Source organism: Accipiter gentilis, chromosome Z (assembly GCF_929443795.1).
Source record: "Accipiter gentilis chromosome Z, bAccGen1.1, whole genome shotgun sequence".
Taxonomy (NCBI): Eukaryota; Metazoa; Chordata; class Aves; order Accipitriformes; family Accipitridae; genus Astur; species Astur gentilis.
In genome coordinates this window covers 3,213,612-3,237,889 of record NC_064919.1, presented here as the reverse complement: position 1 = coordinate 3,237,889, position 24,278 = coordinate 3,213,612, and the positions used below count along the sequence as shown (strand labels likewise).

General features: G+C 39.2%; 1 long non-coding RNA gene across 1 annotated transcript; it reads right to left on the bottom strand.

The window, feature by feature from the left end:
- Positions 1 to 7,139: 7,139 nt before the first annotated feature.
- LOC126036154 (uncharacterized) lies at positions 7,140 to 24,069 on the bottom strand. Its single transcript, XR_007505104.1, has 3 exons — positions 23,963 to 24,069; positions 11,694 to 11,891; positions 7,140 to 7,253 (listed from the first exon to the last, which is right to left on the bottom strand). It is a non-coding gene; the product is annotated as an uncharacterized LOC126036154 (long non-coding RNA).
- Between the last annotated feature and the right edge of the window lie 209 nt (positions 24,070 to 24,278).

Here is a 24,278-nt window from a genome sequence, read left to right as displayed (position 1 = left end):
GCATTAAAAGTATGAAGAAAGTGATGATAATAATTACTAACCCACTCATCTGTCAGAAAAGATCTCCAATCTCACCTATCCTATTTTCCTCACCAAAAATGTACTCCAGGGACTCTGTCCCTGGATGCCACTTCCAGCTTACAAGGGCAGGGCTGGGGTCTCCTTCAGATATCAAAGCTGTGCCTAATTTTGTCAGGAGAGCGGGCTGGACTGCTTGCAGATCTCCTTGCAAAGCATTCTGCTCTGCCATCCCCCACAAGGCTCCCAGCCTCGCTGCCCTGTTGATCTGTTCCTCATCAGGGGCAGGAGGCTCAGCATCTCGCTGACACCAGAAGCCACAAAGACAGATCCTGGTGACAGCAACTGCTAGGCAGAAATGAGTGCTTCGCAGAGGATAAAAAAAGTAATTTTATTTAAGAAAATAACCGTTCATAATTGGGCCTCTGTCACTTTAAATTTCAATGGTAATAGTAGTACTGGAACTTTAAATTACAGCTTTCAGTGGCTTCATGCTGAATCTCTCAATTACTCATCGTAACTCCCTTCCCGGAGCGTGTGCGCCATGACATTGATATCGCTGTTCAAATCGAAATTCATGCCTGGGGGCCGGGCTGTGAGGTACACCGTGCATGGATCCTGCCTGACTCCATCACCAGCAACCGGGCAGACATACAGGGAGGTGGTGCTCCCAGGTCTGGTCAAATCCTGGTAGTCTCGTGCAAAAAAATTGCACATTTCTGGCACTGAGACAGTGTCCAGCCCACCCACGGTCTTCCCATGGGGTGGGCTGGGGCACGCTCCTGCAGGCACAGCTTTTAGTGGAAGGGGAGGCAGTCCTGGGAGAGGTGAAGCAACTCTGCTAGATATTATTGCTATTATTATTGCGGAGGCTGTTGAGGTTGACGTTGCACATTGCTGCCAGAGCAGCCGGAGACAGCAAGGTGGTAGGTTGTCTCTCAGCTTAGGAAGCGGGGAAGGATTTTTCTTCAAAGACCTCAAAACTATGTACAGAGCAACCCAAGAGGATGGGAGGAAAAAAGGAAGAAAGTAGAAAGTTTCAGGTCTGTTGTATTCTGATGTAAATTAGGTCCACATTATGGATTTTGCTGCTGTTGTTACTGCAGCCTTAGTGCGTACCTGGTGTCCAGCCCCTTCACCAGCAGCTCCAGCCCTTAACCTAGAGACACACACGAAACTGGCAAGGGAAATGTTCGGTTCCATATAACCTGAAAATATGCTTTTAAACTCTAGAACAGAAGAGGGTCTCAAAAATTATTGCTGTAAAACAGGTTGTGCAAGTAACCAGCTTCCAAAACGCATGGGTTTGCTGGTAAGGAAAAAGACAAAATTTGTGCTGGTTGTACCCTACATTGATGGGAGCTAGAAGTGGCTGAGCCTGCAGTTTACAATAAGTGGGTGGGAACAAGAGACCACTTTGTCCTTCCAGTAACCCTGTCCAGATAACTGGAAATCTGCATACGGTAGCTTAAAACCAGCTCAGACAGGGCTCCTATCTATTCCCACTTCTAGCCTGGATGAAAAGCACAAGGATGGAGGTCACATAAACTCACTCTGTTCATGCAGTTCAGAGCTATTTGCATAATCCAAGCTTTCATTTTAAACAAATTAAGTGCCTGGCACTTTATGGTTGTGAAGAAACCTCCCCGAGGTGTGAGTGAAGTATGGAGCCACTGAAAGCAAAGTCCACTGCAAGATCAAGTGGGAAATGGCAGTGCAGCGGTATGAATGCTTCGTAATGTAAACAGAAGTGCAAGAGACAGGAAATTTTTCACATTTTATTAAATCAGACTTTTACAGTAGTTGTTGAAAGCAAAAAACACTGAATTATATTTAGATAATAGTTCCATAAATAATGTGTGTTTTCACAGCAGTCACAAAGTCTGGAATTTATGTGCTAATTACAGACCCCAAATCATCTCTGCACAGATTTGCAATTAAAACTGAAATATTTTCATATACAATGTGAGCCCTGTATTCATAGCAACAGCTAAGAGACATGCTGGTTACAGTTTGCTCAGTAAATCTGAATATTTTATGTTTGAACACAATAGTTTCACTATTGTTTTCCTTACGTTCAGTATTTTAAAAGCTGAAAGAGTTTAAAGCCGAGTGCCACATTGCAGATTGCTATTCTTTTTAGAAAAAATATTCTCTATATGGCAATGTATATACTGCAACAATCTAAGGGAACAAACAATTATTGAAAGACATAGAGAAAGCAAAATTCCTGTGTATGGTTATCTTCTTAATAAATATTGTAAAAACACATACTTTTAAAACCCTGCAGTGACAGCAAAGTGCAGGAAGAATGCAAAATTAGGGAGAACGTTGAATAATTCAGTAGCTTGTTATGTGATTGGATCTGATTGGCCCACACTAAGATGCTGCCCATAAAAATGATTTCCCATGGTAACATTGGTCTAGGGGTGGGGGGTTTATGATGTCCATAAAATGGGAGAACAAGGCTTACTGGAACTAATAATACCATGGCTGCGCAGAATGATTGATGATCTTTAAAAAGGCCCAGATTGGTTTCATCTTTCTTCAGATTTTATCACTCACTCTTTCTTAGTCACGTGCAATCACTAAGGCCAAGAGAGGTAACAAGTGTTTGATGTATGATACTTGAGCCACTTTTGTCAGAACTGCATTTATTTTAAACTGCTCTTGTATTTGATACTCCCAACATGTAGATGTTCTTTATGTTTATTTTTTCTCCAGCTGATGAGAACAGACACTCCTGGTGTTGGGTCAAGAGGTAAGCCAAGCTCGCATTAGAGCAACGGTGCCAAAAATCGCAGTAAAAATTAAACAGATCCTCCTTCCTTGCACTGGGACCATTTCCATTACTGATTAAATGGATAAAGAGCTGTGCGGGGCTGACATGTTCTTGGGAGAACCTCATATCCTTTATTATTTGCAGTACGCGCACACCTTTCAGAATGCTACTTACGCTTCTTGGAATATATTATCCATTTCAATTCACTCTATCCTTCACAATCTGCAGAGAGCCACAAAAGCTCCTTTTATGTCAGAAGAAATTTCAGATGAATAGGGAAAAAAAAATACTTAATTTAACCAATTGGGAAAAAAAGGGTCATTTCCACTTGTTTCTGAAAGCTTACACATCTCCTCAAATACAACAAATCAAGCCAGATATCTTAATCATTTGTTGGAAACATCCTTATCAGTAACTTATTCATAAAGATTGCAGATGTGTGAGCTGAAAAATGTTTGGCAGGGTCCCAAAGGGAAAAGAAAGAGTATTAAAGGCTTGATCAAATAGCAATGTATTGGATTCCTGCTCATTTGGAGAACTTTCTGTTATCCCCGTTTGTTCTAGTTGGAAGAATAACAGGTAAATCAGCAGGATGTCAGGTTTCTGAGACCTGTCACTGACACACACGCACATGTTTGTGTGTGTAGGTGTGATTGCAAGACTGTACGCATACCTGTGCCACACCTGTATGCTTCTGGGTGGCTATGCGTAGAGACACACAGCTCCTCTCACTCGCAATGATTTTGTCTCCTGTAGAGTTTAATGGTTTTCTGTTTTGACAATTTAAACACTGTCTCAACACTGTTTAACAAAATCAAGAGCAGTTCTTGGCAATTAATTTCTGCCATCAATAGTATTCTCAAACTGGGCAACTCCCCTTGGAACGGGGAGCTGTAACAGCAAAGTCTGTGCGAGTGAAAGAGCAAGACAATTCATTAGACGACTCTGCAGCAGCTAAAAGTGGCGGGGGATGTCAGCCCATGCTCCTGTGCTTCAATACTAATGAGAGTCATTGCATATTCATAACCCTAAATACAGTCAGCTTCTGATAAAAACTTTTGTCATCGAAGCTTCACAGCAAGAGCAAAGCATTGCAGTCCTCGTGTCGTGGCACTTCCACCAAGCCAGCACAAGAGCAAGATTGATTGTTTTGCAACGCAGCCTGACAGGGAACTAAGAGATACTGCCCCAAGGGTCCCGAAACTAAGCTTAGTTTGATTACAAGGCTCCAAGTAATCAAAGAAACAAAAGAGAGGGGGGGAAACGGGGGGACGAATGTTGTTTTGTCTTGTTGGTGGATTTGGGGCTTGGTTTTTTTTATTATTTTTTAAAGATAAAGGAGGCTCTAAAGATGTAGCTTTCCTTATTGAGTGTTGAGAGTAATTATCTGCTAGACGTTTAAAACAGTTCATATCAATTTTTATCACGGAGGAAGACGAACGCCAGGCGCTAGCAAACTTGTTCCCATGTTGTAGGAACACTGCTGCATGTCTTAATAGATACAAATCTCTAAAACTGTATGAAGTTTCACGTCAATATGAATAGCAAAGATTAGTGAACTCAACCTGTCAGATATTAAAATCAGCTCTGCCAAGTGTTGCGCTACCCAGAATTCACTTCTTGCAGGTTCCTTTTCATTTTTGTTGTCAGCTCCTTCTTCTTCTCATCATTGTTGCTATTTTTGTTATTAGTTTTGAGAAACTACCCATCTTCCTTGCTGGCAGTCAAATCCTGAAGGTGTACAGCTCTCCTAGCCTTTGACCTTGCAATACCTGTCTGCTGGGGCAGCTGTTAGCATCCCCTGGAGTCAAAGAAGAGAAACGTATGTTTCAGCACCCGCTTTGAAAAAGCCTTGAGCATTTTCTCACTCATAATGATGTCTTCAGCTGGAATGCCAGCACATTTCCACATCTTTTTGACAGGCAAGCAGACTATAAAATATACATAAAATTAAATAAAATAGGACATTAACACAAAGGTTTCAAAATCTGATTACAGTGCAGGGTTGGATTTTTTTTTTTTTTTTTTCCCCAGCAATTATAAAATTGTGCATTTGGGGAAAAAAAAAACTGCACGGCTCAAGAGAAATCATGAAGGATTAAGGATGGGGAGGTTTCTCTAAACTGTTAAATATCTCAGTCATATGTATACAGGCTTTGAAAATAGAGAAATCTTGTAGTTATGATTGATTGAGGTAACTGATTATCCACAGATATTTTAAGTGTTGAGACATTAAATTGTCAGCCATATCAGTTTGATTGCAGTAAAACATGAAAACATTGACTTTTGTCTAGTTAGAGAAATTTATTTTTCCCAGAATGACAATCCTTTAAGTAGAAACCAGGCAGCTTGCCAGCTCTCCATGTCATACATTGAAGTTTGCAAATGCAACCCATATTTTCAAATGTTTTTCAAGGTTCAATGAATGGTGCATAGGTCTTTGGCAAATAGCCTTGTAATAAACAGATCTCCATATACTGCTTCAATCTTCCTTAAGCCTGGTGTAGACTAGTATTTATTCATTATGAATAAATGAATGGCATAGACAGTGGTTTGCATTCAAGGTGTATACGTATTCAGAGCTCTTCACTTATGTAAAACACTTCTCTAAAAGAAACAGTAACCCTCCTTGGACTGAAGCTATAGGAACAAGTTTGATTAATATGTTTTACAAGCCTGAAGTAAATGCTCATCATAACTGTCAGCAAGCTGACAGCTTTCAAAAAAGAGCCTTTGTTCCCAGAATGAGTAATTTGTGTGATCTTCTTTAAGATACCACACTCAAAACCTTAGAGGGAGAAGGTGTTACATTCAAGCAAATTCTACTCAAAATGTGATTGCTGTTAAGTCTGCTTTGTATTCCGGATCCTTGATATGCACACAGTATTTGACAGGATAGCAACTTTTTTTTTTTTTTTTTATTTGTTATTCTTGCTTGTCAGAACACCTGTGCTTTCTCATTAGGCAGAGGTGTACTCTACAAGTTTTGTACCTATGTGCACAGGAGAGCGGCCGTTACCCAGTGCCCTACATCACTTTCGCACTCGCTTGTGGTTTAACAGGTAAAGCCCAGGCATATAGAATTACAGGATACCTTAAAAATTACATTTGATTTACTGAAAGTGTAAGGAAGTAGACCAAAAGTTGGAGGACACAGAGGAATGACCGAGCCGTACCTTGAGAAGCAAAGGGAACAGCTATTCCCTCTTTTCTGGCACGTTAAACGTTTTCTCCTAAGTGGACTAGTAACACCTTTGCCACAAAGAATTAGGCAGTGGCACATTGTGTCTCCAGCATTAACAAGCAAGTACCTCAAGAACATGTCAACTGCTGAAAAATAAAACTGAGGTTACCCATTAGCGTGGGAAAATACTTCCTTCCTGACCTCTTCAGCAAAAGGGTTACTTTACAGCATGAAGCATTAGGTTTGATTACTTTTAGATAGCCAAACTTTGCTCTCAGTTGTATAATTTCAAAGCTGGAAAAGAGCATTCAGCTTAAATAGTCACATATTTATCTGTTTATATGAGTAGCTCCAGTGAATAATAACAATGAACTAATCCAGCCCTTTTAAAAAATCCAGTCAAAATATTTGACTGAATTGCAGTTTGATTTCAAGCCAGATAGACGAATTAATCTTTCTTTCTATCCATCCGTGTGCCCTTCTATTTCTGGTCTGTGGGGCTGCATGGAGCAGAGGAGATGCCCTTTGTCGTTTCCCTACCTCCACTCCACCACTCTTCTCTGTTACAGACTTTGGGTCAATCCAAGGTAAGTCAGTCTCCGACTGAGGTCTGACCACTTGCTTTGCAATCCAACACGCTAAATAAAACCTATGTCCAAAGTGTGTCACCTGAGTGACAAAGGTGTCCTTCCTAAAGTGAGGTGAACAAACCTAGATGTGCTCCTACACCCAACAAGATGTGGTTAGTGTGACAATATGACACTGATGCCTGTATTATTTACAGGTTTAGAGCACACAAAAAAAACTTACTTAATTGCTGGTTAAGTTATTGCTATTCTTTTAAATACGGGATTGCCTTTACGCAAGCTAGCTCACTGCTCCTCAGAAGTAGATGTTGGATGGGTCTCCACTGGCACCGTTGGCATCCTCGTAGGCTCTGCAGTCTGCTCCCACAGGACAGAGCAGGAGAGTCAAGCTCAGTTTCGGGAGCAGACACAGCCCCTGCTTGGGCATGGACAGACAGACAGGTTTCTTTGCCATGTGGGACCCTGCTAGGAGCTCACAGAGACAGCTGGAGCTCGACAGCCATCTCAGTTGCCCCAACAGCCCCTCAAAGCAACTTATTGACAGTAACTAGCTCTTACCTTCTCCTTCCCAGTCAGCTGTATGGACACACCCGGAGTAACACAGCAGAGGCGATTATCGCTTCCAACCATTTTCTAGTACAATTTTAATTCATCTTCATGCTGGGGGAAGAGGATCGATGCTCTAGAAATAATAGAATAATACCCTGTTTAATCCAAGGTAGGAGTTCATTCCTTCCTACACAGCAATTTATTTCCTTCAAAAATCTCTTTAGATTATCCTTATCATCATATTTTGGGAAGTTCAGGAGTTTTTTATTCCTTGCTCACTTTTACCTGTTTTGCCCTAATTCGGCTCCTTTTTCCAAGAGGTGTTGTTTTAGTCCTTTCAGGTTGTTCTCCAAATCCTGCATTATCATCTTCTTTAGAAGAACTCAACGGTTTTCCCAGCACCAAAATGAGTCTGTATTTTCACACCATTTTTTTAAAAGAAACTCAAAACCCTGAAGTTAATAGTATTAGCACCTTTCAATCACTATGAACGGTGGGGGGGGGGGGGGTGTTATATATTGTTATTACTATCTTAAAAAGACAACGTATATTCCCATCTATACATACTGTACTTAATAATTTTCTAGCTTCAGAATTCTGGAGGGAGATCATTCAGTCCTGGTAATTTGCTATTACTGAATCCCTCAAATTGCTCCATCGTTTTCATGCCATACATCAGCCTGTTAAGGCCACATTTTTATTTCCTGTGAAAAGTGACCTTGGAATAGAATTTAGAAACAAAATACATTAAAAGAGTGGGGGAGCTGATTCACTAGAAAAAGGTTAAGTTCTGAGTATTAGTAAGTGTTGACAATGAGGAGATGTAATAAAAATTATAAATATTTGAGGGTTTTTAACAGTAATCACGAAGAAAAAAAATTACAGACTTTGTCATTAAAATATTTATCCTGATGTATCTATCTTATTGGAGAAAATGAGTTCAGTATTTCAGACACTGTGGTGTGGTAACTGGTGTTAATTTTAAATCTTTAATCACAACCCCGGTAAGATAGTCAACTGAGATAATGGGGTGAAAATATGAAAAAGAAAATAGAGGGATATGTCTGGAAATTTTATTTGAAAGCATAATCCACTGAATTATGCTGCAGCATCCCAGATTAATTTGCAGAATCCCCACTAACTATGTAAAACTCCAGTGAAATGTATGGTCAGAAACAGCCCTCCTTTGACATGAGGATTAATGAAGTGGAGAAAGGAAGAAATGAAGGAACAGGGAAATTCAACATCCGACCTGGCTGTGCCCTCACTTTAGCACATGGTACTGTCTACACATGTACCACTTGCACTGGTAATTAATTTAATAATATGATATCTGTCCTAGAGATCTCCGGCTATTTTTATTTTTCATAGCTTCTTTGATCTTTTCTTCTTAACTGCTCCTGGCCTGTCAGTCTATGCTCTAATCTATTTATGTTACCTGGCAGAGTTTCAGCTCCAAAATTTCTTCGAGTTCTTGAGGTCCTACTTTAACTTTATATTTTCCTAAACCCAAATTAAAACAAATAAAGCTGAAGCAGGATTGTTTTCAACTGCTTTGGGGGGAACATGAAGGCATAGGAGTTATGACCAGCTTGACTGTTACGACCGTACATGACTGGCCCTTATTTGGTTATAAACTGAAAGTTCCAGAGAACGGTAGACCCAAATGAGATTGAGCAACAACAACTAAACCTGTGGTAGAGCCATGTAATAGTTTCCAGTGTAGTGATTGCAGATTTATTTCCCATTTCACTCTTTGCACTCACATATCTGATGTTTTGATGACACCAAGCTGTGTGGTGAGGTTGACACGCCTGAGGGACAGGATGCCACCCAGTGGGACCTGGGCAAGCTGGAGAAGTGGGCCCATGTGAACTTTATGAGGTTGAAAAAGGCCAAGTGCAAGGTCCTGCACCTGGGTCGAGGCAACACCCGGTATCAATTCAGGCTGGGGATGAAGGGATTGAGAGCAGCCCTGCCGAGAAGGACCTGAGGGTACTGGGGGATGAAAAGCTGGATGTGAGCTGGCAATGTGAGCTTGCAGCCCAGAAAGCCGACCGTATCCTGGGCTGCATCCAAAGCAGCGTGGCCAGCAGGTCGAGGGAGGGGATTCTGCCCCTCTGCTCCGCTCAGGTGAGACCCACCTGCAGTTCTGCCTCCAGCTCTGGGGTCCTCAGCACAAGAAGGACATGGACCTCTTGGAACAGGTCCAGAGGAAGGCCACCAAAATGATCAGAGAGATGGAACACCTCTCCTGTGAGGAAAGGTGAGAGAGTTGGGGTTTTTCATCCTGGAGAGGAGAAGGCTCCAGGGAGACCTTACAGCAGCCTTTCAATATATAAAGGGCGCTCTTAAGGAAGATGGGGACAAACTTTTTAGTGGGGCCTGTTGCGATAGGACAAGGGGTAATGGCTTTAAACTAAAGGAGGGTAGATTCAGACTAGATATAAGGAAGAATTTTTTTATGATGAGGGTGGTGAGACACTGGCACAAGCTGCCCGAAGAAGTTGTGGATGCTTCATCCCTGGAAACATTCAAGGTCAGGCTGGACGAGGCTCTGAGCAACCTGATCTAGTTGAAGATGTCCCTGCTCGTTGGAAGTAGGTTGGGCTAGATGACCTCTAAAGGTCCCTTCCAACCCAAGCCATTCTATGATTCTATGATTCTAGATTTTATTATTCAGTTAAGGGAATGCCTTGTGCTACCATCATTTCCTCTACTTGTCATCACATAATGTTAACTAGTTGGTGCTGTGAAATGGTTAATCACTACCAAATAGTGTACTTCTCATTTAAATAGTTACTAGCAAAAGGCCACCTTTTTGATTAATAGTCCTAGAAAGTTTTCCTTCTCAACTTCAGCTGGTCCACAGTGACTCATAAACATTACTTGCAGATCAGATCCCTCCTCAGGTTTCCAAGACCCAGCAGTGGCAGTTGGCTTACTGCAGGTAACACCAAACCTGCAGCAGTGTCTGCACCGGTGTTGCGTTTGTCACTGGGAAGTTTAGTCTTCTTTAATTAAAATTGATGGACCGGTTTGGTCATTGTTTTTGAAGGATGTGTCTGGGAAGGAGGAGGATGCCTGCTTTCTGCCCATTTTGCTCTTGCAGTGCCTAGGGCCATGATCCTGATCACCTAAAGGTATATAAGAAACAGAGAGTTTCTATGGCCCTCATCTTTTTTTTGGTGTGACTGTTCAATCTAGCCATTGTCTGTCTGGCCCTGTGTTGTCTCATGGCAATAGGACAAACTGACAGTTTCTCGTAGAAGAAGCTGCATGCTCAACAAAGATGAAAAAAAGTACTATGGACATTTCCAGCAGTAGGAATGATTCTCTGATTCCCATTGTTTAACAATTTTTATTTATTTATTTATTTTTACTTTGAAAATGCAAATGGGCATCATTATATTTGGAAGGTACAGATTTAATTAGTTTTTATTCTTTTGAACAAAAATCAAAATGAATTAGTCTATGATTTAATCCTTTTTCTTTCCCTGAATTTTCAGCAAGACATTGTGATACCATTGAAACAGGTAAAAAATTTCAGCACTTTCTCACATATACCACTTTCAGTTATTTTTCTACCCTAAATCTCATCAACATTTTTAATGATATTATTTAAAAAATAAAGCATCCAATTCATCAGACAGGATATCTCTTCCAGGTTTTAAAGCGCAAAGAGTTTTTTAATTCCTGTAGAATGCCTGGGGTTTTGGTATAAGCTGAGGAACAATTCTTCTCTTCCATAAACATTTTCTGATTTAGCATTTTGGAATTCTGGTACATTCTTTTAGGTTTTTTTACTATTATTATCATAATAATCATGTGTGCAAATAAAATGCATCACATAAGGTCACTGAGAACAATTTTCAGAAATAAAAATGGCACTTTTTTTAATTTTTTTTTTTTCTTTTCTAGAATTCATAACCTGCTCCAGATAATCATACAAGACTTTCCAGGGGCCAGATCTCAGCCTCCCCTTTCCTTTGTCTCCAAAGGTGTAACCTTTGCTGAAACAGCCCCACTGCCAATTGATTAATATTTTGTTTTCTACCACTTTGTACCTGCAACCAGTACAGTGGCATATCAAAAGGAGCAGGTAGGCATGCAATCCAGTTATCAACTGGCACAGGGAATTAACCATTTGCTAATAGATGGATTGTTCATATGGCATTTTATATTTAGTTTGTATTTTTGTAAGGTAAATATTTATATATATTGTTCATGTAATTTATTACATGTGTCCATGTGTGTGAAATATATGAAGGTTATTTATGGACCATGTCAAAAGGTTATGAACAAATTGAATTTATGGAGAGGGTTCACTATTCCCTTGGGATCACAGCAGTAGTTGTTTTTCATGTGTTTCTAAAAAAAAATAGAGACCAGTCATAGCCTGTTTAGTGCTCACCAAAACCTATGGCTCTTGAGCTCCTGGCAGTGTTTCTTTAAACTAAAGAGGTTATCTGGCACTAAAACAGACTAAGGCATGTTGCAAGGTCAATTACTAATGGAAAGTAACTTCCACCTGTGGACCACAGCACCATGCATGAGCAGTGTTGCCACTTACAGAATCACCTGGAAATCTGCAGGTCTTTCCTTATCCTCTTGTTCTGCTGCAAGGAGTTCTCCGTGAGTGGATGCAGTGTCTTACAATAAATGCTCTGACACTCATATTTTGAGAAAAAGAGAGAAGTATTTGGTTCAGAGAGCATTCTTCTCCTTCTGGAGCAATCTCTGGAGTGCATCCTTGAGCCAGGTAGAAGAGCTGTTGGGTAATACACAAAGTCACTTGACAGCACAACGCAACACGAGTTCCTATGATGAATATAATCATCAACCTGGGGCAAAAAAGTAATAATTTTCTTCCCAAATAATTTTCTTTTCACTCCTTTGGTATGCCAGGAAAACGACAGACCCTCAGCAGACTACCAAACACCATTTTAATAACCCTGATATTTGTCAGTGAAAGGAAATATGAATGTTACTAATAATTGTATATGTTGTACCAGATGTCTGGAAAGATAACGTTTATCAAGCTACGCACAAAGCCTTTTCTGTTGAATTTCTGGCTCATTCCAATAACTTTTTCTTTGTATTTGCATCGAATCATATTCTGCTCCCTTCATGACAGGTCAAATGTGCTAATACTGTTTTCACATTAAAAGTTGCTTTCAAAGAAGTACCAGCATGTTTTCTCTGTATTTCACAACATTAGCAAGTCTTCTATAGGACTTGCCAGCAGCCTCTTGGTTTGTTACTGCAGATTTTGGTTATTAACTGTATTAAAACATAAAAGAAAATTATCTCTTTCCAAATTACTTCTTAATAATTATATAATTAGGATTTTAACAGTATTTTAACATTTGGGTCTAAAAATTCAGGTGCTTTACTATACTTTGATACATTTATTTTTACAGCCATTTTGACATTAAGTTAGAATGATTCTTTTCATTTTATAATGAAGACACATGCTTTTAACTAGCCTGTAACCTCATCTATTGCACAGTAATTATGGATGATGCAATAGCTTAGAGTATTTACATAAACTCATCAGACACAGTAAACAATCATCAAAAACTTTAATAACATCAGATTAAATCTTGAAGTTATTAATTCATTTTTAGTGAGTACTTAGATGTATAAACATTTGGGGGGAGTGATTGCAAGGAGTAGGTGATGACCTCAAGATTTCACCCAGTACTAATAGATTTAGTCTGAGGTTTCTTCTTTGCTGTTAGACACTAAATGATCCCATCATCAATTAATCTGAATGTTTGCTTTAATATAGTTCTTTTATGATTGAAGTTTGAAGATATTTCCTTGAACTAGATATTTTAGTGGTTTAATCTCATAATAAGTATTAAACATAACTTGACAATATAGATTATCAGACTGAATGGTTTTAATAAACTTAATTTGCTGAAAAATTATAATTACTTCTTTTTTAATCAGAGCTTGAGTTCATGAAGGGGGGAAATTAACTTTCTACATATGGCCAAATCCCTATTTCTCCAATTCAGTGAAAATTCCTGTTCAATGTAGTCTTGCCTGAGTGAAGGATGAATAGGGATTTGACTGTGGTAAATATAGAGCCCGGAACAATTACGTGTTTTCCTGCTGTTACTATCAAGACAGTTACTATTCAACATTGTGCTTCATAATAAATTGGCTTTTCCAGAGCATGCTAATGTTTATAAGCTATCAGTACCTAATTTGTCCTATTTGTAAAGAATGGGGCAAAAGCAATTCTTGGTTACTATAAGTCAGCTGCTTTTTTTTTTTTTTTTTTTTTTTTTTTTTTTTTTTAATTCTCCAAAGGTTATGACACCAGGCTGTTTGTATCTCAGCTGCCAGATGCATAAATGATCAAATCAGGAGAAGTAGGAATTTTTTCACTCTGAAGTTTATGCAACAAATTGTTATTCAAGAAGTGCACAAGAGCAGAGATCTTCCATTGAAGAGTCTCCGAGACGAGAGATGTGGGTTGATACCAGGTCAAAAGAGATGCTAATCAGAAGGCCCCAAGAATAAGTTTTCTGGCAGAAACCCTAAATTTATTTGAGGACTGGTGTCTATCACCATCCATTACAGCTATCCTAGACCTTTACACAGAAGAATTTTATCACAGAAAGTCATTACTAATCTATATTATGAATATGAGTTTGACTATGATTTAAAAATTGTTTTCTTATTTTTTCAGGGTTTCTTTTTTTTAGCATCTAAGGAGTAGATAAAGTCCATACTTGGTTATTTAACTCCAATTACGCTAACAAGTAAGTCTTTAGACTGCAGGTGGATTGCAAAGGGATTTTGGCAGTGTATTCAACATATTGAGAAAACCCATTTTTCCTGCTAATATTTTCCATTCAAAGTCAGTCTCATGCCAATGTTTGTGGTGATTGTCACAAAAATGCAGGGAACAGACTGATGAGAGATCCTTTAGAAATCAAACCATATGAAGAATTTTATTAAAATGCATTGTGTACTGAGTCCAGTTCTCTATTGTTCCTCCCATTATACAGTCACTGCAATGTGGGTTTGAAATTACTGAAACCGAACTTTGCTAATTTCTATGTCAACATGGTTATAATGAGAAATGGCTATGTCAACATGAGCAGCTTATCCCACGCTCCAAACCCAGACTGCTTGCAGCCCCACCCAGGTGTCTCCTGGACCCTAAAAAATGTGAAACTGATGTTTGAGCTCTGGCCCTCTGGGAGCATTGGCCAGTCCTCACGATCCAAGCCCTTGTACTCTGCATGGTATCCCTTGGCTGTCAAAAATTGCCAGGACTCGTATCCAACTAAAGCAAGTAGATCGCCATTGAGGGGAGATGATGTATTGCCATTCCTTCTGGACAAAGAGTTAAACTGTTTGCAAACAGCTGTCCCTGGTACCCAAGGTCCTGCCACAGGCAGAGCATTAAACTGCACAAAGTGTTTCTCCAGCCTCTTCTTCCTTTGGCTTACCGCTGGCACAGGCAGCAAACTAAACTTCTTTTAGATATCATAGTTTTCACAAAAATTAAGTTCATGTTCTATAACAGTTACTTCAGACTAATTCTTTTTTTCCTAAGAGCCTCTCATTTTAAAATACCTTATATAGATGTATGTATGCAGAATAGATCATATACACATATAATGTTTTTGACTTAAAAATTAAGAAATTGTATATATACATATGTGTGTGTGTGTGTCTGTGTATGATCTCTCCTAATTTAAAGGACTATGAGAAAGGTTTGTCACCATTTTGCTATGGAGACAGAAGTGGGAGAGGAAGTGGCTTATTAACACCTGGAATATCACCTGCCATCTGGAGAGGCTCAACGACTCTGGAGAGGTAAGGTTTGGACACAAATTTCTGATGTGTGATCCCACGCCTTAAGCTCGATCAGTCAGAGGCATGTCATGTAGTTTTAGCATTTTACACCCATTTGGCCTCAGTGTAAAGGCCTACACAACATGCTGAGCAGTAGGGAATTAGTTCCACTGAGCTTAATAAAAACCCAGGGTGGGGAAAAAGTTCACTTGTGAAGCCCTGAGATAAGTAATTTTTTTATAACCTAAAAATGTTCTGGGATGTGCCAGTATAAAACAAAAGAGCTCTGGTACAGCCAAGAGGGAAGTATATAACACAAATAAAAACATATGGAGACATTTAGAAACAAGCTAAAATTTGTCTTCTACAAATCCCCAAACACACAGTCCCCTGTTCTTCCCGCAGCTCATGAGGAAAGGGTGGTTCTGGGGTTTGTCTCCAGATGGAGAGCTCAGCAGCATATTCCCATTCCAGCACTTCTTCCAAAACTGCCGCGTTATCCCTCTTTCTCTAACACCTGCTAAAAAATATTCCACGCTTGTTCTGCCTCACTCGAGGTACAGGAAGAAAAGGACACCAGCACCATCAAAAGTTGTGCCCATCTCTGCAACTGATGCTGCCAAAGCAAGCCATCCCCGCTGCCCTTGCATTACTTGCAGAGGGGTGTTTTGTTTCATGGACATTATCCAAGCAGCAGCAGTACAGGTGCTGACACCTCAAATTTGGTGTAAATGAATGGACTCATGGGATTCCTCTGGCCAGCCTTTCTTTTATGATTTTCTCTTTCGTGATACATGGTGTTCTGAAGATGGAGTGCTGCTGCTATTGCATAAGAGTAGCCTGTGGCAACGGGTGCGGAAGAGGCTTTTCCAAGCCTCACACAAAGAAATGCATTAAAAATGTAAACCATGCTAGCTGTCACATATTTGTGTGTTCAGGTGGCTTATTGGGATGTAGTCTATTGTGACACCACAAAATCTATTACATACATCTGTGGCTGTTGAATGTCATATAGCTTTCACTAAACACGTGCTGGCCAAGGTTCTCTTGTCCTTCCAGATTTAGCTTGGTTCATAAACCACAAATCTCCATCTAGATCCTTCTTTGTCCTACTCCTTGTCAAGAGTGGAAGAGCCTGGAAACTGTCTTATCCGACTTCAAGTTAAAAGGTCTCCAAAGGCCCACGGACAAGCTTGGAATTGCCACAGCTTTGTGTCTGTCCATGCAGAGGTCAAACCATGCACACCAAAAAAAGTTTACATTCAAAATGTTGTATGACAGAGAAGAAAGGGACATTACGGATGCTGAATATGCTGTCTGAGACCATCCTCCATGGCTTGAGTGCCACTGTGAGCACCAGGTGGGAACACTGCAAGAGCAATGCAAAGTGTCTGGGGTGCCCCTTAGATGCAGCCTCCTTCTCTTCAGCCATTAATTCAAGTATGAATTACAGCAGCTAGTGAGAAGAAGAAGAGAAGAAGAAGAGAAGAAGAAGAGAAGAAGAAGAGAAGAAGAAGAAAAGAGAAGAAGAAAAGAGAAGAAGAAAAGAGAAGAAGACAAGAAGAGAAGAGGACAAGAAGAGAAGAGAAGAAAAAGAGAAGAAGAGAAGAAAAAGAGGAGAAGAAGAGAAGAAAAGAAGAGGAGTTAGGTTGAAACGGACCTAAACAATCATCTAGTCCAACTCCCTGACCAGTCCAGGGCTGACCAAAAGTTAAAGCACGCTATTAAGGGCATCGTTCAAATGCCTCTTAATCACTGACGGGCATGAGACATCTACCATTTCCCTAGTTCTAGCATTTGACCACCCTCTCAGTAAAGAAATGTTTCCTAACGTCAAGTCTGAACCTCCCCTGGCACGCCTTTGAACCATTCCCATGCATCTTGGCCCTGGGTACCAGGGAGAAGAGCTCAGCAACTCCCTCTCCACTTGCCCTCCTCAGGAAGCTGTAGAGAGTGACATGTCCTCATAGGACATGCCTTCTCACCCTTTCAGCAGCTTTGTTGCTCAGCTTGGGGTTTTCTGCAGAGTAGGGTACCAGCTGCAAGACATCGGGTCTATCTATCTCAAACTAGTGCACCTATCTGAACTGTAGACCAAGAAGGACCATACTGGAGCTTGCCATCTCTTGGTGGCTGCCTGGTATCTGTCTGTCCAAGGGTCACTCCTTAAAAAAGGACATTGGCTTATGAGACCACAACAGAGTTGTTCCAAAGGTCAAGGATAAAGAGGCAGTGCTGGGCATCATATGGGAATGGTTAATAATAGATTAGATAAAATAAAACAAGTTGGCCTCTTTTGCTCTCCAAAACTAAGACAATTGTTGGCACAAATTTCCCAAAGGAGCCCAAGGGCTGTACTCCTGCCTGCTATTAGTGCTGACCTGTATAATGACCTGTCACATAAAACAGAGCAACCACACAGCTGCCTGATACTCCCCATGTAGAAGAGCACCATGTCCATACTGGTGGCAGTTATTTACACATGTCAGCAATGAGGAGTGGGTCCACCGCAACTACAGATTAACCCTCCACATCCCAAAGTGGGTCTCATGTTCTCTACTCAGGGGTTAAAAGACAGTGAGGTGGACATGGAAGATATTTTAGCATGCATGAGATAAGCACTTTAATAAAATATACTGGTTTGGGGAAATTAAACTCTGGTATTATTCCAGTTTTCCTGAAAAATGGCCATTTCCACATTAACCGTTTCTAGAAATTGAACAAACCTTTATCCTACTGATAAGAAATGTGAGTAGCATTACATTTTCTATCCACTGCCACAATACAAAAAACATAAACTGGTATACCTTTTTTACATTGGATATTAGATTTTTCAGTTCTTCCACCACCCCACAGAAATTATATTCACACAGTACAAAAAATTTCAAACAATGGTAATAGCGGGGGAAAAAAATATCTGTTTTTCTTTTTTTTTTCTAACTTGGTGTTAACTTAATGATATGTGACATTGCTATCAGTGCAGCGCAATAAAAATGAAATGGTACCCAATGTGCACAGACACTATGGAAATTTCAAATGACAACAGCAACAACAAAAATTATACTTTCCCTTTCCTTTCCTATGCCCTTTGCATTAACGTAAGGATATGTGACTTTGCTATCCATGCACTGCAATAAAAATGAAATTGGTGGCCAATGTGCCCAGACAGAGCCTTCAAATAAAACAAAAATAAAATTATACTCCTTTGCATCATGTAAAGGATACATGACGCGAGGCACAAATTTCACTTTGCTGCCACATCGCAAATAATATGCCAGCTGAGGACCTATATTTCTTTCTCATCATGAGGGGGAAAAAAATGTACTTTAGAACAATTTTTTTTTAATTTCTCTTCATTTTATAAACACTAAAAAACATGTTTTAAAACAGTTTCTTATATTAGACTCATTGTGTTTATACATTTCCTAAATGAATGCTTTTTTGGTAACATGTTTGTGTCTAACATTACTCATATAAATAAAAATATACAGTCATTTTATGGGATAATAGGCAAACAGACATCTGCATGCAACATTTCCCTCATTAGATGTTATCATGTTAGCATATTTTTATGACTTCGCTGCAAAATACAATGTGCTGATTTGAAACCTTCTTAAATATAACTTATTATGTATGTTAACAACCCAAATGCTTTAGTTATGCTTGGAGAATTGTTTAATAAAGGAGTAGTTAACACTGCTGTAGCATGAGGCGATGTGACCTGGAGGAATATGCCCGCAGACACTGTGGGAGCAAGAGCAGCAGCTCCTCGTCTATGATCAGTGAACTGTTGATGGTCTGCAGGTCCTTTCTTCGAGACGATGGGGCAGCTGGCTGACTGTCCTTGTTTGCAGCTACTAAACCGCATTGCAAATAATTAGGCATGTATTGGGTGCCTTAGCATTATTTTTCCACTAAGTAGTTTTCATCGTTAACATGAAGATGCACATGTTTTATCAAAAATAGCTGGCAGAATAGAGAGCTGTCCAAAAGACCATGGTTTTGAGAAAATCTGGGCTATGCTTCAAAACAACAGTAAATGAAAGGCATCAGTCTGGAGGACTCAGAGTAAGGAACTCTCCCAGTTTAATGGGAGGGGGCTCCATCTTCGGGTGCTGCAAACCAGTTGCTGTAATGGTTTAACATGAGCACAAATGTCATGGTTAAAAACCTCTCCTGGGAAAAGGAGGAAGGGACAGAGTTCAGCCATGGGCAACGTCAGGCCAAGGAGCCAACAGCACACGAGCAGATGAGGGTATCTGCTGGTTTTAATTACATTGGGATGCATACAGCCAACAAAGCAAAAACCGAGGAACTGGATGGGTTGACAATCTGGCCGTAGAAATGCACAAATGAACTGCTCGATCGCTGTCACATCACGCTATGGAAGTACCAGGCAAGCCAAGATGTAGAGACCAGAAACTACCTAGAAAGTGATTTATGCTCTGGTCAGTCTGAACAAACTGTCTGTTCTGCTCTGAATGTATTTAAAGGCTTTCTTTGCCGTGATTGTAAGAACAGAATGAATCCTCCAAACCATTAGTGCTTTCAGCTGGGTTTGATCAAATTGTTACACCCTCCATGCCCAGGCTCTGAAAGATGAATACATAATTGAGAAATTCTCTCTTCTAAAATATTTCTTAAATCCAACAACAAAAGAGTTTAATCAGAAAGTTACTCCCTTTTCAGGGATAGTTCTGCCATAGCTGTTTGGATAAAATGACTGGAAATCAGAGCTACAGTCATTTAAATAATCTGTTAAAAAGCTATTACGTTTCCCTAATGCTAGTCATTTTTAAATGGCTCTTGGTTTGATTCATGAACAATATATGAACAGTACATGATTCACGTGGGCAATTTTTATTAAGCACTTATCCCAAAAAGAATGTCAGAGTGGGTGAAATCCATTGTATATTGCAGCATTTTTGTATTTTCTTTTTTTAAATAGCATGCATTAAGGTTCAAGTTCTCATAGACCAAAGTTGACAGAGAAGTTGGGCCTGCCACAGAAGATCAAGGAGCCAACAGAGGCTGAAAGATATTATATAGATAATTGTAAAGATCTTGCTGCCGTTCAAGTGCTTTTGAAGTTCTGTAATGACTTTTTGCTATCAGAAACTGTCAGGTTTAATTGAAGTCAAAGCTTGCTACTTAATCATGAGATCCATAAGTGTGTAAATATTAGTGCTGCTGCTAAGCAATGAATCGCCTTAGTATTAATTAGAAAAAAAAATGCTTTGCCCTGCTTTAAGGGCATGGCACACAGTGGGTCATGCAACTTCAGGGAATAGGGAACTTCTGCTTTTAACTCCATTTCTAACTGACTTAGTTTGGGGCTTGGGTAAGTTACTTTTCCTCCATACAACTGTTTCTCTGTTGTCCCAGCCATAAGGTATGGATTGGATAAATCATTACCCACCTGACTGGGATACTGCAAGGACTAAAAATTTCACCATAATCTGAAAATTTCCTATAGTTCATACTGTTTAAATATTCCTATAGTTTGAAGTTCAGCATAATGCATCGTATGTGAGCATAAAGGCAAGCACCTGAGGTTTTATAACCCTGGTGGAGAACGTACCCATACTTCCTATGCAGAGCCAATGTGGGGATGATTGTAAAAGAAGAGTTACTGCTAACTGCCATTTTGAAACAAACAATATATTGCCAGTTGAGCAATATGATCAAAATCCAAAGCATTGTTTCTGCTGTGTTATAAAAGAAGTTGGATTATGCAATTCAGTGCCAAAGTGACTTAGATCTGCTTAAAGAGTTCTAAATTATGGTAAGCATTTAAACTGATAAGCAGAGATTTAATATGGGCCACAATAGGATTAATGAATAAATATCAGGGTCTTATGTTACCTATTTACAATCACATTTAAAAGTAGAACTACAGCTGTTAGTTATACTTGGGGTACGCTTCATACAGGACAGTAGGCAGTGAAGTGACATGTCTACAGAGCCTCTTGCTTGAGCTGAAGAACTCCCAGGACAAATTTTTTCAATTTTGCAGATCACCTAGTTGAAGTTCATCCACTTTTCAAAGTTCGTGGAAATCTTAACACACATTTTAGCACATAGCACTCTTAAAACTGTACTACTCACCATATACCAAAGAGTTGCCCCAGGGGGGAAAAATGGTGCGGTTAGGATCCTAGGCAAAGTGTACTTCTAGGACACATTAAATTTTAGTGCATCCCAGTTGTAATTCATTTTGGTAAATTATGCTTCTTTTATTATTGAGTTACTCAGGCCCATAATCAGGTCCCTAATATGTTCAACAAAGCATCAGGACACATGAAATATCTTACCAGATAATCCTCTTTGGAATCCACAGTTCAGTTATTAAGTATTCCTTTCACTAATCTCTGTAATCCTCTGTTGATATAGGTCAGTAAAACAGTGGCTAAAGCCTGTATGATAAAACTAAGTCTAGATTTTGCAATCATTCCTATTATATTTTTTGGTATATTTTTCTCAGCTGTTCTTACTCCTGAAGGGATGTGACCAGTGTTACAGATGTTGCACAGGGCAGCTCCCAGAAACCATGGAGAAGGTCTTGACACCAGTATGTCAGCCAAGAGTCGAGATCCATCAGCAAACTCGAGACATATTCAGAAAATGTATGAGAAAGTCAAGACCAGGATTATATTCTGTTTGATGACTGAGATGACATTCGCTCACTAGTGTTCACAGCCACTGGATTAGCAATCAGTGTTAAATCTTCACATGCAATGAAAGTTAACAATGCTGGTTTTATATTGTCCCAAAAAAATCACTGAGTCTGTTTTCTCCTTTTGATTACAGTTCATTTAAGGGAAGAACGTTACTGCATGCTTTGAAAATGTTTTATGTGTCTTTGGCTGATAGAACACACAAAACGTTTGAATAGGCCCATTTATTTGAGCAGACGTATTAAATAATACTTTAAATGTGAACATGCGTGTCATAAATTTTGTAGTCTCTTTAAAGTAGGATAAATCTGTGTATTTAAAATAGTCTTTCTTCAAAGCCATCTTTTTCTTTTTTTTTTTCGAACAGTCATAAAGAAAACTCTGATTTGTGCTGCATGAACAATGCCAGCATCATCATTTTAATGTTATCCATATGGGCTTCTAATAATAGATAAGAGACTACATTTGTATTGTATGTCTTAGAGACATTTAAAATCTTGATAAGGGAAGGCTGATTTCATTGGCCCCACAGTTAAAGGAAAGCAGACCCTAATTAAAAGAATTCTGTTCTGAATTAACTAGTTTGACATGTGCTAATTGACAGTTCCTGTGAAATGGTTCTAATTAAAGTCAATATGTCTTTTTCAATTAAAAGGAAATTAAGAATATACTAATATACATTAACAACTTAATCTGCCTTCAATATCCCATACATCAGCTGCTTTTTTTCTAATGTTATTGGAGAACCATCTGACATGCATCTTCTACTGTTTGGTTATGGTATCTCATTATTACTCAACAAGAACACAGGCACTGGTGGGTATCCCCTAGAGCAAGACAAGAACCTGCCCATACTCCATGCTTGCAATTCCTTATCTCTTGCCTGATAAAAAGTAAACTCACCTTTCCACACAGAAGAAAAAAAAGACTTTTCTCATGACCAGAGATCTCCTTATTAATTGCACGTGGGGGCAAGTATTGACAATCGGTCAGTGAATTCAAACTTTTAATAGAAGCCGTAGAAGTAATGGTGCACTGCTGGGATGTTCTTTCATTATTTGGCCCAAGGAAAGGCAGGATTTTGACTTTTGAGAGACATCTCTCATGCTCTGTTTCAGAAGTGAATGCAGGGCAGAGTTCTCTGGTGGGAATGCTTTTAATTGTATATACAAGAAGAAAATAGAAAACATGCCTGCTTGGTAGAGCAGTGCTGAAAACCATCCCATTGTTGTTGCTGGAAATGTGACGTGGCTGTTTATAGCCACAAAATTAAGTATTCAAATGTGCAGTTGACTTTTTGCTACCAATTCCAAGTCTTTACTGCTACTGACTTTACTAACTAAAAAAGCTCCATTAAAAATATCAAGCCCCATGCCAATGAGATTGCTATCTTGAATGTATGGTGAACTATGCAGAAGATTAACATCTGCTCATGTGAACTTTGTTATTGATTTTTCATAGTTTTTATTTTCTTAGTTGGGAAATAATAATGAAAAACTCAGCTGATACATTTTGGGAAGAGTAGAGTCACTGGAGGAACAAGCAGAATAATTGACTTAAAAGGTAATTAGATAGCTCCTTTTTAAAAAACTGCCTCATATAGGCTGTTAAGAACACAATCGCACTTCTATTATAAATTTTGTATTTCAGGGAACACAACTTCAGCTATGCATATTCACTCTGCTGAATTTATCATAAAGAGAATATATTATCTAGCCAGATTTTACCAAAGCTTGCCTTAGCTCCAGCAGTCTATAACATTTTTATTTTTTTCAAGTGACTTTTTTAAATTGTAACAAAAACATGTATCTTTTTTCAAGATGAAAATTCAGCAAATAATAATTTACTTTTACCTGTGACATTATGAGACAAATTAAGTGACAGAGAATAGATTTTTTAGCTCCAGAAGCTGAACCAGAGGGTAGCTAAGAGTGCAGCTAAGCTTCAGAAACCATATAAAATGCTCTGGGAAGATTTGGGACTTGTGGTGAGGTGTTATTTTCCACCTTTGTTTGAAGTTGTCGGTATTCCTGGTGTTTGTTGAAATTTATATTCGTTTTAAGAAGCAGCTAATATCCAAAATATTTCATATTATTGAAATAAAAATGACCACATTGTGTATTATTGCCTGGTTCTGTTTAACAGAAAGAGTACAGCCAGATTTTCAGGACTGTGTGACCAGATTTCATATAGGCAGCTAATTAATTTTTGCAAAAGCAAGTATCAATGAAAGGTTTAAAACTTTGTCCCAAAACATCTACTACACAGATCACAATGCCTCATCTAAAAGCTAAAAACAACATCCTTGATCAGCCCACTTAAAACCATATAGCCCACTTACCCAAAGATTTGCATCTAGCAAGGTACTTGGGCCAAGCATCTTGATTCTCAGGCTAGACAAAGTTTTTTGGCTAATCATTATGAGGCCAAGGACTTCAGAAAGTTTCTTACCCAGCTCCCCTCGCTTGTGCTGCTGGTGGGTCCCTATGACTCTAAAGGAAGATTTGAAAGAGGAAAAGAATTCGGAAAACCTGAAACAAAAAAAAAAGGAGCAGCTGAAATACAGACTTTTAAAAGTGACTGTTTAGTTCTGCCAAATGGAGTTAAATACCTGACTCCCCTTGAGGACCTGCGATAAAGGGCCTGATGTGTTATTT